The sequence below is a fragment of the Aquarana catesbeiana genome, linkage group LG13 (genome assembly GCF_042186555.1).
Source record: "Aquarana catesbeiana isolate 2022-GZ linkage group LG13, ASM4218655v1, whole genome shotgun sequence".
NCBI classification, from domain to species: Eukaryota; Metazoa; Chordata; class Amphibia; order Anura; family Ranidae; genus Aquarana; species Aquarana catesbeiana.
In genome coordinates, this window is record NC_133336.1 from 56,335,556 (window position 1) to 56,351,782 (window position 16,227).

A 16,227-nucleotide genomic window follows, 5' to 3' on the forward strand; every position below is an offset into this window, starting at 1 on the left:
TCACACATACTTACACCAATAGAAAAACAGGTATTGTCTTTGGGTTTGTCATATTGTCCAAGTAAAAGCACTGATAAGTTTGAAATTGTAAAAGATATAAATTTGTTTGCTAGGAAATTATTATTCAAAAGTATGTATTCAAAACAAACCAAAAAAGAGGAAGAGGTGGCACCGAACCTGACAGCAGCTGATTTTAGGGAAATTCGAGACCTAAATCTGCTGCTACAGGAAAGTAATACCGTATGGGAGGATGACTTGGATAGTGAGGAGGATGATGAAGAATCCTCAAATATAGTTAAACAACAACCAAAAAGTTCAAGAGGAAACAGAATAAATTTCCTCCATTGAGTCAAAATCCTGCTTTAGCACTGATTGTGAGACAGACAACAAGGGAGATAGAAAATATGAGGAATGACAATGCCACAAAGAATTTGAGTTCCAAACAAAATCTGGCCCTCGAATCTTTGGAAAATAATTCTGAAATAACAATGAAGGCATCAGACAAGAGAGGAAACATTGTCCTCATGGACAACAATATGTATGAGGACATGTGTTTCAAAATTTTTAATGATAGAAAGTCATATCGTAGGATTTCCTCATCCCTTGTTGATAGGTTCAGTCAAGAATTTTATCAGCTGGTGGATGAAGCTCACATTGAGGCGATTATTTCCAATGATTTGTGGGAATTTATCCGCACTAAGAACCCCTGTATACCCACCATGTATGAACTGCCAAAGGTACACAAGGATCTTTACAACCCACCCGGGAGACCCATCATCTCGGGTAATGGATGTATCTCAGAAGCCATGAGTCAGGTAATTGATGATCATTTGAGACCTCATGTTACGAATTTGATGTCTTATACAAAAGACACAATTCATTTATTGCAAATTTTGGAAAATTTAGAGATCCCGAGTTCAGCTTTATTAGTTACGATTGATGTTGAATCGCTATACAATAGCATTCCACATGATTTGGGTGTTGCAGCTGTTGGAAGAGTACTCCAACAGAGAGCAACACATGAATGGAAATACAATAAGTTTATAGTTACCATGTTGTATTTCATTTTGAGACACAACGTCTTTCTATACAGGGGCTTCCACTACCTCCAGGTACAGGGTGTGGCTATGGGGACGTGTTGTGCCCCTTCTTATGCTAACCTGTACCTGGGGGAGTTTGAGAAGGACTTTTTGTCGAGTGATGAGACATCTATGTATACACAGCATATTGTCATGTGGCAAAGATACATACATGATTTGCTGTTGATATGGGATGGTCCAGAAAGCAAATTAATGAGTTGTTTTCTTTTTTTAATTATTTATTTTAGTTATATCCACATACAAAAAAAAATTCTGTAGATTCCAACGTGATTACATTTTACACCCCCCCCCCGTGAATTCTCCCCACTCCCCCCCCCCCACTTTCCTGCCCATCCCCACCCATAATTTATCAAAATTTTCTCCCTTTCTCCCAGTTTACCCGATTTATCCTGTCTTATCCTCCTACAGCCTCCAAATATCTCATCGTCTTCTTAAACGCCTTCCAATCTTTCCATCTGTTTATCATTCCCTCTATTCCCTCCTCTCCACAGTATCTCAGCTATTCCATGTTATATGTCTCTTCTACCCTTCTGAACCAATGTTTTATTGTGGGGCTTTCTGTTTCTTGCCAATATCTTGGTATCTGACTTTTAGTTGCATTGATCAGGTGAGGTATCACAGATTCTTTATATTGTTTTATTGAACTTTCTATCCCGTAAAACAAACATGTCCAAGGTTCTTCTAATATTTCTCTGTTAGTAATTTATTTTATTAACTGTAAGATCTCTTTCCAGTAGCTTTTTATTATTGGACAATCCCACCATATATGTGCCATCATTCCCACTACTGTGCAACAATATGGTGATTTCCCTATTTGATATTTACTTATTTTATCTGGGGTTATATACCACCTTGTAAGGCATTTATAGTTCATCTCAGCTGTGTTAGTATCAACTGCGGAGCTATGTACCAATCCCAGAATTTTTCCTAATTTTTGTTTATTCCCTCATGTTCTTTTTCCCATTTTTTATGTATGACGGACCTCCAGCCCTTCCTCTGCCATTAGAATTTTATAAATCCGTGATATACCTTTTTTGTGCTTGATGCCATACTCAGCCGCTCCAGCGGCCTTAGATCTTCCGCTGATCTTATTGGTTGTGGCAAAGTTATGACAAAGTGTTTAAACTGGAGGTACCGCCATTCATTAATCGCCATCAAATCTCTCTTATGTTTTCATTCTTGAAATGTGCATATTTTCCCCTTTTCTGTTATATCCTTTAATTGTGCATTTTCATTTTTTATCCAGTCTTCAAATAATTTCCCTTTTCCCGGTGTAAAATAATTTGTTTCTTTCAGTGATATTAGTGGAGAATTATATCTCCATTTGTCTTATTTATGTATTAGATCCCAAATTCTGAGTACATTTCGTGTCATTGCATGTGTATTCTCACCCAGTGCTCTGTATTGAGGTGGTATCCAAATGATTCTACCCAGCCGTGTGTCACTCATTATATTCTCAATTCGTACCCATCTTTTTTCATTTTTCTCCCTTGTCCACTCCATTACTCACGAAATTAACACCGCATTATAGTATTTTTTAACCACTTCAATACAGGGCACTTACACACCTTACTGCCCAGACCAATTTTCAGCTTTCAGTGGTGTTGCAGTTTGAATGACAATTGCGCGGTCATGCTACACTGTACCCAAACTAAATTTTTATCATTTTGTTCCCACAAATAGAGCTTTCTTTTGGTGATATTTGATCACCTCTACGGTTTTTATTTTTTGCTAAACAAATAAAAAAAGACCGAAAATTTTGAAAAAAATAAAAGTTTTGCTTTTGTTTCTGTTAAAAAAATTTGCAAATAAGTACGTTTTCTCTTTCACTGATGGGCACTGATAAGGCGGCACCGATGAGGTGACACCAATGAGCGGGCACTGACAGGCACTGATGATGGGCACTGATATGCGGCACTGATGGGCACTGATGGGCACTGATAGGGTGGCACTGATAGGCGGCACTGCTGGGCACTGATAGGCGGCACTGCTGGGCACTGATACGCGGCACTAGTATGAGGCACTGATCCCTGGTGGCACTGGCAGTGGTAGGCATTGGAGTGGGCACTGATTGGCAGCTGCCTGGGCACAGATTGGCAGCTGCCTGGGCACATATTGGTATTTCTCGGGGGTTCTAGGGGGCATACCTGGTGGTCCAGTGTGGTGGCCATCCTGGTGGTTCTGGGTGGCTTCCCTGGTGGTCCTGGGCGGGATCCGAGGGGAGGCTGTGCTGATAAACAATCAGCACAGATCCCCCCTGTCAGGAGAGCAGCTGATCGGCTCTCCTCTACTCGCATCTGTCAGACGCAAGTGAGGAAAAGCCGATCACCGGCTCTTCCTATTTACATCGTGATCAGCCATGATTGGACACGGCTGATCATGTGGTAAAGATTCTCCGTCAGAGACTCTTTACCTAGATCGGTGTTGCGGGGTGTCAGACTGACACCCCGCAACAACAATCGCCGCGATGCGATCAGGATAATGAAACCACTTTGCCGCCGTCGTTTTGCTATATGGCGAGCGGCAAGTGGTTAAAGTCTGGTACCTTTAGCTTACCTTGCGTTTTATCTCTCAATACCGAGAATGTGATTCTTGCTTTCTTATTCTGCCAAATGAATTTATTTATTATATTTTTTAATGTTTTAAAATATGTCTGAGGTAGGGGATAGACAACATTTGGAATTTGTACATAACTTTCAGTACTATTACCATTTTTATGGTATTTATTCGCCCTATCCATGAGAGGGGCCTTGTTGCTATTTTTCTTATTTCCGTTTTTATTTCATTTAAAATATTATAATTTTCCTGGTATATTTTCCCGGGGGATGATGTTAATCTTGATCCTACGTATTTTAGCTGAAATTTCTAAAATCTGATTTAGAAAGATTTATTTTTAAGTTTGATAATTCTCCATAATCTTCCAAAGTCTTTATTAGATTGGGCATTGTAATCCTAGGGTTAGAAATATAAAATACTACATCATCAGCGTAAGCTGCTATTTTATGTTCCTCGTATCTTAATCCCTCCTATGTCTGGTTTGTTCCTTATTGTTGCCAGTAGGGGTTCTAGTGATAATACAAATAATAGGGGTGATAGGGGGCACCCCTGTCTCATTCCGTTGTACATTTCAAAGGGGGAAGATAAAGTCCCATTGATCTTCACATTTGCAGTAGGATGCTTATATAATACTTTAATCCATTGGACCATCCTTGGGCCCATCCCCATGGCTTCCAAGGTGTTCATCATGAATCCCCACCTACCCTGTCAAACGCTTTTTCTGCGTCAATCGACAGGAGTAGACCCGGGATATTTTCCTCTCTAATTTTCTGAAGCAAGAGCAAAGTTCTCACCCCATTGTCTCTCCCTTCTCTGCCAGGGATGAACCCAACTTGGTCCGCATGTACCAAATAGGTCATCAGATCTTTCATCCTGGTAGCTAATACTAGCATGTAGAATTTATAATCCTGTGTCTTGGGGTGCTGAACTCCTTTCCTCCAATATGAACCGCACTCCTCTGGCCATCTCAATGGCTACCCCCTTTGCTCTTCTTGTTGTAGAATCCCCATAAAACCATGTTGGGTAATCTCTCGAAAACAGCTTTACATTGGCCTCATGGGTAATATGCGTTTAACTTCCTTTAAGATTTTATGCCTTTTTGTTGGCGTATTAAGCTCTCGTATTAATTTTCTCTTCTGTTTTGGTTCTCCTGATCTTCTAGTTTATATAACATTCTCCTCTGCTCTAATTGCATATCCTTAACTTGTTTTAGTTTTATTACTTCTTGGGCTTGTATATCCGTTTTTACCTCTGTCTCCTCTAGCCGCGTCAGCAACTGACCTAAATCGGCTAGAAGTGTAAAGATTTCTGTTTTGATAGAGTTCTCTAATCTTATGAACATGTCTGTCATTTCCAATTTTGTTGGCATTTGGGCACTCGCTCCTTGTTCCTCCCTTTTACTTTTTTCTAGTTCACTTTCTGTACTAATATTTTCTCTGGATTGGTCTGAGGACTCGCCTTTTTTTCCCCAGGGTCTTTTTTCTTTTCTTTATTTCCTTGTTGCTGTTTTTCTGCTCCTGGACTCTTTGGGCTCTTGTCCTTTGTCAGGTATTTCTTTATCGTACTTGTATTTGCATTTTCTTTTCGGGTTTTTGGTTCGTTGCCTTTTAAGGCTCTGCCTCTCATCGTGTTTTTTTTCCTTGTACTTTTTCAAGAGAGCCTTAATTTCATTGACTGTTGTTTGTTTTTTCTTTTTTAGTGATCTTGGAAATAGGGCATCTTTAAGTTTATTTATTTTTTCCTGTGTTTATGCGCTGCTTGCATCAAGATTTCTCCTGGTCGTCTCCATCATGGCCACCATCCTGGTCTCCGGATGTTGTCATCCTGGAGACAGGATATGATGCTGCAATCGCGTATGTTGGACGTGATCTGCGTCATTTTCCCGCACATGCGCACTTCATTAGGACCGCTGGTATTGCACACCGGCGCCATTCCTTCCTCACCTGTGCACTGATGTGGAGCCATGCTATATACCCCAAGACGACCAGCAGCACATCAGAACCTTGCAATATAATACAGCTGACATCTGCATACTAAATCTATTTCTTAATGCAAGACTGGAAAAGGTTTTACACAAGTAAGTTAATTAAATTTTTGAATGTAGGTATTTATGGGGCCAGCCTTCGGTTGAACATCATGTAGGTTTACCCAGTATCCCATGGAATAAATACTAATTATTGTCCAAGGGATTTTTACATTATTTTTTGTCTTGTTTCCTTTTCCCTTCTATAGTGCATTTTTTTATCTCCCTTTGGGGGTAATGTGGAGTTGGTTGCTGATGGATTCCTGCAGTTTAGTGAGGAGTATTAATACATTAATACATGGTTCTCTTGTCATCAGAAGGAGTGCTCTTGCTAGAAAAATCAAACATTGTAAGTGTATATATAAATATGTATAATTGTTTATGCCTGTATGTATATTTTCAGATGTAATCACATGCATGGCCATATACGATATTAATTTGCTCTTCAATTGAAATTGTTTTTTGCAGAAGTGTTATTATTCCCTGAAGTAGATCTGCTTATATCAGCATAGGTTGAAACGCATTGGATATCCCCACCTACTTTATCTTATCGTAATTCACCGATGAAGGAAATGCAAGTAGATGGGGACTACCACTTCATGTCGTAAACCAAATTTCTTTATGCAATGTGATATCATCATTGTTGTGATGTTTTGTATTTTCCATTTTGAATTTTATTCAAATCTATTTGTAATAAATATATATGTTTTATAAATACAGTATCTTTTTTCAATCGCCCACATAATCCCACTCTGAGGTTTATTCTTATATTACATTTAAGGGATGATGGCGATTACATGTATGGCCATGTGAGTCATTAACTCTACATATAAAGCCCCAAGACCAAAACTTCTCTTGCTTTATACATAATATGTAAGGACGTGGCACTGAGTACTCTCTAGTATCCACATTACCACTATGTGCTGATACCTCAATTCTTTTAAATTAACTCTACAACATTTTTTAATTATGCAGGCCTCAGGATCCCATCATTCTTGTTATACATGCTCCCAATATTAGGAAGGAAAGCATACAGGCTGCTTATTCCTACCCCCCACAGTCTCCTCAACACAGGGAGGTAATGCATTGCAGAATGGTAATCAAGACCTGCGATCCTGTTCAGTAGACATGTGCACTGACAAAAAATGTGTTCGTTTTCGTTTCTTTTTTTTTTTTTGCTTTTTTCAGAAATTCTGAAATTTGAAAATTCGGAAATCCAAAATTTTCTAAATTTTTGAAATTTCCAAATTTTCAAATTCTGATTTTTTGAATTTCAGAATTTTTGAATTTTCGGAATTTGAAAATTCGGAAATTCAAAAATCCGAAAATTTGAAAATCTGAAAAAAAGAAATAAAATCAGTAAAATTCGAAATAACTACCTAATAATAACTAACTATTAAATTATAGGTATTGGAATTTCCTTTCAAATTTGGCTGTTTGTGAACTTAACGAATACAAATTTATCCGAAGTTACGAATTATCCAAAATAACGAATGCCGCATCTAAACAAATGGAATGGAACAAATTAATAATAAATAATAATAATAAAAAGGTTTTATTATTGTTATTTATTATTATTAGATTGTTACGTTCCATTCGTTTAGATACGGCATTCGATATTTCAGATAATTCGTAACTTCGGATAAATTTGTACTCGTTACGTTCACTAACAGCCAAATTTGAAAGGAAGTTCCGATACCTATAATTTAATATTTATTATTAGTTAGTTATAATTTCAGATTTTAATTTTTTTGAATTTTCAGATTTTAATTTTTTGGAATTTTCAGATTTTCATTCTTATTTTTGGATTTTCAAATTTTGAATTTCGAAAATTAGAATTTCTGAAATTTCAGATTTTCCAATTTCCGAAATTTCGAATTTCCGAGCTCCAAATTTACGAAATTCCGAAAGTTCGGAAATTTGTAAATTCGGAAATTCAAAATTTCAGAAATTGAAAAATTTGGAAATTTCGGAATTAATGAATTTGTCAAAATTTGTTAAAAAACCAATTCGGAACTAAACGAATTGCACATGTCTACTCTTCAGAGACCTTCAAAAATGCCCTACTCAAATTGTCAATTTGATAACATTTGATACTGGGTCAATTAAGTGAACTATGGTTTATGATAGATACAATATCCTAGATATCATTGTTATCAACTGAATGATTGTATCAGTTGCCTGAATTCTCTTTTTAAAGAAAACCTGTGCAGTGGGAAGTGCAGGGCTGCCATGCTGATGCAAACATGATATCAAAGTGTTGAGAGACCTTCTATACTCATTCAATGCTCTGACATCCTCTTCCCAACAACTCCCTTCTTAAGCTCAAAAATAGTCGTCAGATTTTGGACTAGATTTGGACACACATGACCGGTGTCAAATATGGCAGACAACTAGATCCTGCTCAACAAATGTGTAATGCCCTGTACATATGAGCGGAATGTCCGACAGAAGCTTTTCATCGTCTATTCCAATTGTGTGTAGGCCTCATCGGACTTCTTTTTTCGAAAATTCTGATGGACCTAGAAATGAAACATGTTCTAAATTTTTCCGACAGAACCAATTCCTATCGGGAAAACCGATTGTCTGTATGCTGTTCCGATGACCAAAAACTATGCATGCTGTGAAGCAAGTACGAGATGAAATCTATTGGCTACTGGCTATTAAACATCCTTTTTCTAGTCCTGTCGTAAGTGTTGTACGTCACCGTGTTCTGGACTGTCGGACTTTGGGTTGACCGTGTGTAGGCAAGACCGCTTGAATGGAATTCCGTTGGAGTTCCGTCGGAGAAACCTTCGGTGTTAATTCCGACGGCAGTTGCTGAGACCAATTTTAGGGTCATGACAAGATGATACCTGGTTCCCTCTAGAATTGCCCACTATGGCCTCCACTTGTTTTTGGGGAGGTGGTCATGTGGGAACTTTCCTTCATGAATGGTGAACCTGTCCTGTAGTACACAAGTTCTGGCAAGACATATTTCACATGATTTCTGAACTAGTGGGCTCTCCTGTCCCCTTTCTAGCCCAACAGACCCTTTTAACTCTTAAACCTCCAGGCATTTCCAAACCTGGTTTCAAACTGATATTGCATATCAACGGTGGCAAAATAGACAATTGCTAAACAATGGAAAATGATCACCCTCTCCTTGGGGAGACCAAATCCCGAATAAATTCAGTCCTTTTACATGACAAAACAGAAGTTAAACCTAATGACAAAAGTTTTTCTCTCTTTGGCATCCATGGACTTTCTAGGGAGGCGCTGGCTGTTGTGACAACCCTGCTTCCCCCCATCTCCTACCCTACATCCCACCCCCCCTTCTCTCCAACCTCCCTACCCACCCTTACCCTTTGTTTTCTGTGATTTATTAACTTATGTTGAGCATACATGCGTTCATGTTTTCACAAGTATAGGCGCCAAAACATTAACCAGCAACAAAGGTTTTTCGATTTTTCTTTTTACTGATCAATACACAGCGCTTGATTAAGTGCCTGTGTGCACAGGCACAATGAAAACAATGGGATGCATTTTAGATCAGTAAAAAAATGCTGTATGCCTGAAAACTGGACATTTTTAGGTAGCATTTTGCAAGAGGCCTCACGCATCTTTAGACATTATACAATTGTCACCCAGTCTAGCTTTGTGTCCATGCAGAATCACATGCAAAATCTTTTGCGTTTATGGACTGGCAAACATTTCTCAGAGTAATGAGTGGATTGCTGGCTGCGTGGAGATTTGTTGTTGCTGCCAGGGGTCTTTTGTTGCTTGGGGGGGGTATATTGTTGGAAGAGGTCCCTTGTTGCTTGGTGGATCTGTTGTTGATGGGGGGTCTATTGTTGCTGGCTGCAGGGGATCTATTTTACTGCTTTTCTTGCTATCATTGACAAATGCCATATAAATTACTTAGCACCATAAATGTTACGTGGTTCTTTATTTTCTAAAAGAGGCAGTACTGGGAGGTGGGTAGGGGTTGGAACCAATAATATACTGTATATATTATTTAATATACAGCAATATGTAATAAAAATCTGTATATTGCAAAGCAGTCCTTGAGCACCTGCCAAGTGACTGTACCTAGGTTAAAGCGGAAGTCCCGCAAAATGTTTTTTTTAAAGTCAGCAACTACAAATACTGCAGCTGCTGACTTTTAAAATAAGGACACTTACCTGTCCAGGGCACCCGCGATGTCGGCACCCGAGGCCGAACCATCCCTCGGTCCTTGGATGCTGCCGCCACCATCTTCGTTAAGGGAATCAGGAAGTGAAGCCTTGCGGCTTCACAGCCTGGTTCCCTACTGCGCATGCGCGGGTCGCGCTGCACTATCCGGATGGTCCCTGCTGTCTCTGGGATCCGTGTGCTTCCCAGCAGACAGCGCGAGGGGACGGGAAGAGGCGTAGTGGATGCAAATACCTGTATTATACAGGTATCTGCACCCCCCTGAAAGGTGCCAAATGTGACACCGGAGGGGGGGCTTCCAAAAAGCTTCCATTTTTGTGTGAACCTCCGCTGTAAGAAGATGTCATCAGTCTTTTGCAGGAAGGAGGCAGCATTTCCTCAGTCTCCTCCCTCCCAGTTATCAGACTGTACATTGTAACAAGTCCCAAGGCTGTAACAGAATGTTGATCCAAGTCAGACATTTGTAAAGACAACTAAGAACTGCTCAGGCACCAATTATTTACAGGACTGTGTCTTGGATAGCATCTTAAGAAATATATGCTGAAGAAAGATGGCTCAGTCCTTCTGGAGAGAAAGGCACATGAAGGAATTGTAAAGTGGAACAGTGTGAGAGGTCATAAAAAGCTGTAAGCGTTCCACTTACATTTACGTAACATGTGTTTACCAAACATAAAAAATGTATCTGCCAGCTCCATTTTATTTTATAAAATAATAATTTGACATTTCATATTTTGATAAACATTGCTATGGCAAGTTTCATCATGTGCATGCTGGTTGGCACTGATTTCAGATATGAATGAAGTAGATTAAATAATTACAATTGAGAAGTACCGTATGGTGTATATAGTGCACCCTATCTATCTTCTACATGATGAAAGCACATTTTTGATATTGTGCCCAGATGGGTAGAATTCAGTTTATTTGGCACCAGTTTGTGGCACAAAGTATTGGCTTTGTAGGTGGATAACATAAGACATGTTTATTACTTTATAGCTTGTGTGTATATATAAGTACATTGATGTAAAATAGCCCAAAAAATGGAAAACAAATATTTTGTATGCAATTTTTTGTTCTTTAACACAAACTATAGTATGTTACATGCTTGCAAAAATCTTTAATTAGTTCATGAAATTCAAACAAAATGTACTGCTTCATACACACGATCTGACTTTCCACCAACAAAACCGTGGATTTTTGTTCAAAGGTTGTCGGCTCAAGCTTGTCTTGCATACACACGGTCACACAAACGTTGGCCAACATTTCCGAACGTGGGAACGCGGTGACGTACAAGGAGCCAAGAAATAGGAAGTTCAATAGCCAGTGCGGCTCCTTCTGCTTGATTCCAAGCATGCGTGAACTTTTGAGCAACGGACTTGTGTACACACGATTGGACTTTCCGACAACATGTTTTGTTGGCGGAAAATTTGAGAACTGCTATGAAACATTTGTTGGCGGAACGTCCGACAGCAAATGTTCGGTGGAGCATACACACAGTTGGACTTTCCGACAACAAGCTCACATCCAACATTTCCCGTCAGAAAATCCGACCGTGTGTATGCAGCATAAGGGTAACTTACCATTTTTACTTTACTATTATATTATTTTTTAACACTGAAAAAGCAATTAAATGTCACATTCTCTAGCAACCAATCAGATTCAACTTTTGATAGAAAAATACATTTGCTACAAATGAACAAATTGGACTGAGTGGATTGGGGTCTAATCAGTATTGGGTTGATGAACAGATAGTAGATGACTGAAAATGTTGGCCAACCTGCTAGACTTGGCCTCTTTTTTTTTACCTATATTTAAAATTTGCACTGAGAAAGTATAACGGCTGCCATCACTGGACATGTGCAGAATTTAACATTTTGTTTAGTTTAGTTTTGGATGGATTTGTTAAGTTAAAAATTTTGTTTCGTTACATTCATTATGTTAGAATGATTTGTTTTTCGGAATTCATTTAGTTTTCAGTTCATTTTTCTAGTTTTTGATTCGATTTAAGGTGGCAGTTTTATTAGGCAAGTTACAGTGCCTTAAAAAAGTTTTCATACCCCTTGAAATTTTCCACATTTTGTCATGTTACAACCAAAAATGTAGATGTATTTTATTTGGATTTTATGTGATAAACCAACACAAAGTGGCACATAATTGTGAAGTGGAAGGAAAGTGATAAATGGTTTTCATTTTTTTTTTACAAACAAATATGTGAAAAGTGTGGCATGCATTTTCATTCAGCCCCCCTGATTGAATACATTGTATAACCATGGGTAGTGTGGGCTAGTGACAAAATCAACAGAGGCACCAACATCCCTGAATAAGATATATATGCAGGAAGGTTTTTTTGTGGGATTTTTGGCAGTGCCTTAACACAAATAGTACCTCAAAGTTGTTTAAAATTTAACACATTTTATTAATACATAATTAAAAAAAAAATGTATGACATAAAACAGTTAGCAGATTAACATTTTATCACGTTGTGGAAGGCATATTAAAGGTAAGCGATGATATGTTATTATCCCAACATGTTTCGCCCAGAAGGGCGATTGGTTCAACCAATCATCACTATTCAAAAAAGAAAGAGAAAAAAAAATACCAAAACAGTAGAGAACAATATGAAAAGGTAAAACCAAGAAAAACTTTGTAGAACCACCTTTCGCTGCAATTACAGCTGCAAGTCTTGTCTGATTGGATGGAGAGCGTCTGTGAACAGCAATTTGTAAGTCTTGCCACAGATTCTCAGTTGGATTCAGGTCTGGACTTTGAATGGGCCATTCTAAAACATGAATATGCTTTGATCTAAGCCATTCCATTGTAGCTCTGGCTGTATGTTTAGGGTCGTTGTTATACTGGTAGGTGAACCTCCCCCCCAGTCTCAAGTCTTTTGCAGAGTCTAACAGGTTTTCTTCTAAGATTGCTCTGTATTTGGCTTCATCCATCTTCCCATCAACTCTGACCAGCTTCCCTGTCCCTGCTGAAGAAAAGCATCCCCACAACACGATGTTGCCACAACCATGTTTCACGGTGGGGATGGTGTGTTCAGGATGATGTGCGGTGTTTAGTTTTCCATCACACATAGTGTTTTGCTTTTAGGCCAAAAAGTTAAATTTTGGTCTCATCTGACCAGAGGAAGCCTCTTCTAAAGATGATGCACAAGAAAGCCCGCAAACAGTTTTCTGAAGACAAGCAGACTAAGGACATGGATTACTGGAACCATGTCCTGTGGTCTGATGAGACCAAGATAAACTTATTTGGTTCAAATGGTGTCAAGCGTGTGTGGCGGCAACCAGGTGAGGATTACAAAGACAAGTGTGTCATGCGTACAGTCAAGCACTGTGGTGGGAGTGTCATGGCCTGGGGCTGCATGAGTGCTGCCAACACTGGGGAGCTACAGTTCATTGAGGGAACCATGAATGCCAACATGTACTGTACCATACTAAAGCAGAGCATGATCCCCTCCCTTCGGAGTCTGGGCCACAGGGCAGTATTCCAACATGATAACGACCCCAAACACACCTCCAAGACAACCACTGCCTTGCTAAAGAAGCTGAGGGTAAAGTTGATGGACTGGCCAGGCATGTCTCCAGACCTAAACCCTATTGAGCATCTGCGGGGCATCCTCAAATGGAAGGTGGAAGAGCTCAAGGTCACTAACATCCACCAGCTCCGTCATGTCGTTATGGAGCAGTGGGAGAGGACTCCAGTGGCAACCTGTGAAGCTCTGGTGAATTCCCTACCCAAGAGGGTTAAATCAGTGCTTGAAAATAATGGTTGCCACACAAAATATTGACACTTTGGGCCCAATTTAGACATTTTCACTTAAGGGTGTACTCACTTTTGTTGCCAGCGGTTTAGACATTAATGGCTGTGTGTTGAGTTATTTTGAAGGTACACTCACTATATTACATTGTAGCAAAAGTGTAATTTCTTCAGTGTTGTCACATGAAAAGATATAATAAAATATTAACAAAATTGTGAACGGTCTACTCACTTTTGTGGGACACTATGTTGATCTGGACACAAATGATGCTAAAGTTATTCATTGACCAGAAATACTGACAGTTTGATTTCTGACACATTACTCTTCTGACACATTACATACTCTTCTTTGTACTAATAAAATTTATTCAGAATATGTGAATTGTACAGAGTTATAAAATAAAGACTTCAACATTTTGCTGCCTCTATGTACAGTACATTGCAAAGGTTTTAGGGAGGTGTGATGAAATAATGTAAAATACGAATACTTTAAAAATATATATTTCTTGTTTATTTTTATCAATTTAAAAAATGCAGAGCAAGTGAACAGAAGAAAAATCCAAATTCTTTTAGGTACACTTGCACACAGTTTTTGAAGGAAACCAGCAATAGTCAGCAACACGTTTTGAATTTGTATTCAAATTAGTTTTCAAACAAAAGTTTGTTTTGTCATAATTTATTTTGGATTCGTTTAACTACTTACGGACCGCCCGCCCTCGTTATACATCGGCTGCTTGAAGTGGAATATCGTTGTTATGGCAGCAGATAGCTAGTATCCTCTTCTACGGCGGACGGTCCTCTTTCAGATAAAAGTGTTCTCCGCGGTGGATTCGCTGCAAAATCAATTTTATGGGGGGCGGGAGAGGGCCTCCCTCCCGCCACGCTCTGGTGGTCTCCGCCACTTACTGGATCTGTCGGTAGCAGGGGAGGAGATCAGGTCCTCTCCCCTCAACAGCCTGGAGCCAAGTGATGGAAAGATGGCCCCCACTTGGCTCCGTACCATTGGATGACGGAAGAGACGTCAAACGTGTTTTTGCGATTCATCACATCACAACCTCCCTCTTCTTATATGACATTCTTACATCAGTGTGCTCAGTTCCCCCTGCACATCACAACCTTTTACATCACTGTCCCCCATGTCACAGTTTCCGTTTCACGGTGGTATCCTTTGCCCCCCTACAACACCCCCCCTCCCCGTGGTGTCCTCTGCTAGCTTTTCCCCCTTCACATTGCCAACACAGCAGTGTCTTCTGCCCCCTTTCACATCACCAGTCACCCCTCACAGCAGTGTCCCCTTCACATCACCCCCCTCTCAGTGGTGCCCTCAGCAGTGTCCTCACAGCGGTGTCCCCTTCTTATCATACCCATACAGTGGTGTCTTCTACCCCCTTTCACAACACCTGTCACAGAAAGACACAGTGTGCTTCTCTCTGCCTTCACTTCATTCCCCTCCCCCACAGTTATGTCCTCTGTCCCCTTCAGATTACCCCCACATTGGTATCCTCTCTCCCCTCACAATAACCCCCCAGCCATGTCCTCTGCCCCCCTTCACATTACACAAGCTTAGGCGACAGTAACTGTGCAGGGAGTGCGCAGCACGCACACTCTCAGCACAGGTGAGTAGGCAGCAATTCACGCAAATATGCCCAGCAGGCCTCACCCATTTCAGGCTGGCTGCAGAAAATGACAGGAGGGGGCGGAGACAAGACCAATCACCCTGCACATGGAGAGAGAGCAGTAGTGACCGGTCTTTACTGCAGGAAGTTTCTGTACAAAAGTAACATTTCAGTTTGGATTACTGCACAGATCTGGAAGAAATACACCAAGCACAGCAAGACTCAAAGAAGAACACACATAACAAATCTATTTAGATAATATTTGCTGATCCTGGAGTTCATCTTTAGGTACAGTGACTATCTGAATGCAGATTTCTGTAACTTCAAGTAAATATAGTTGATGCATCCCCGGTGAATTCAGAAATCAGGCTTGCAATGGGAGTGACTGCTCTATTATATAATAATTGGGGCGTGTGAGATATGCTTAGAACTGAAGGGGACAGGGTGAGTGTCACCAGTGTGGTAAATTTGCAGAACTGCAGACTATGAAAGGTGTGGTCACTCTCCTTTTGTTATGCAGTCCTATAGCACAGCAAGATGAGTGGATCACAAGAGTGTGTGCTTTACTTTAAAAACCTATTGGCAGGTAAAATACAGCTACCTGCAGTCTTCCATGGAAAGGTGCATGCTACGTGCTCATTGATGGAATATATTCAAGCTCTGACGCACAGAACCTGTCAGTAATCTGGGACAAGGAACGGTTCTGTAAGTTGTCTTCTCTCTGCAATATATTAAAAAGGTTCTTTTGTACTTCATTGATGTTCTGAGAACATGTTAGTGCTGGTACGAGCGCATGCTAAGCTTTGGGGATTACCTGCAATGCTCTCCTGCCAACTCCTGTTTTGTTTTCCTGTCATTAAAAGGAAAAAAAAAAAAAAAACATTAACCACTTCTTTCCTCATATATCAGAGACAAATCTGGAGACTTCAGGCAATGCTGTCTGGGAAAGATAGGCTAATAAGCCCCCTTCAAAATGAGAAAATATTTCTTGATAAATGTC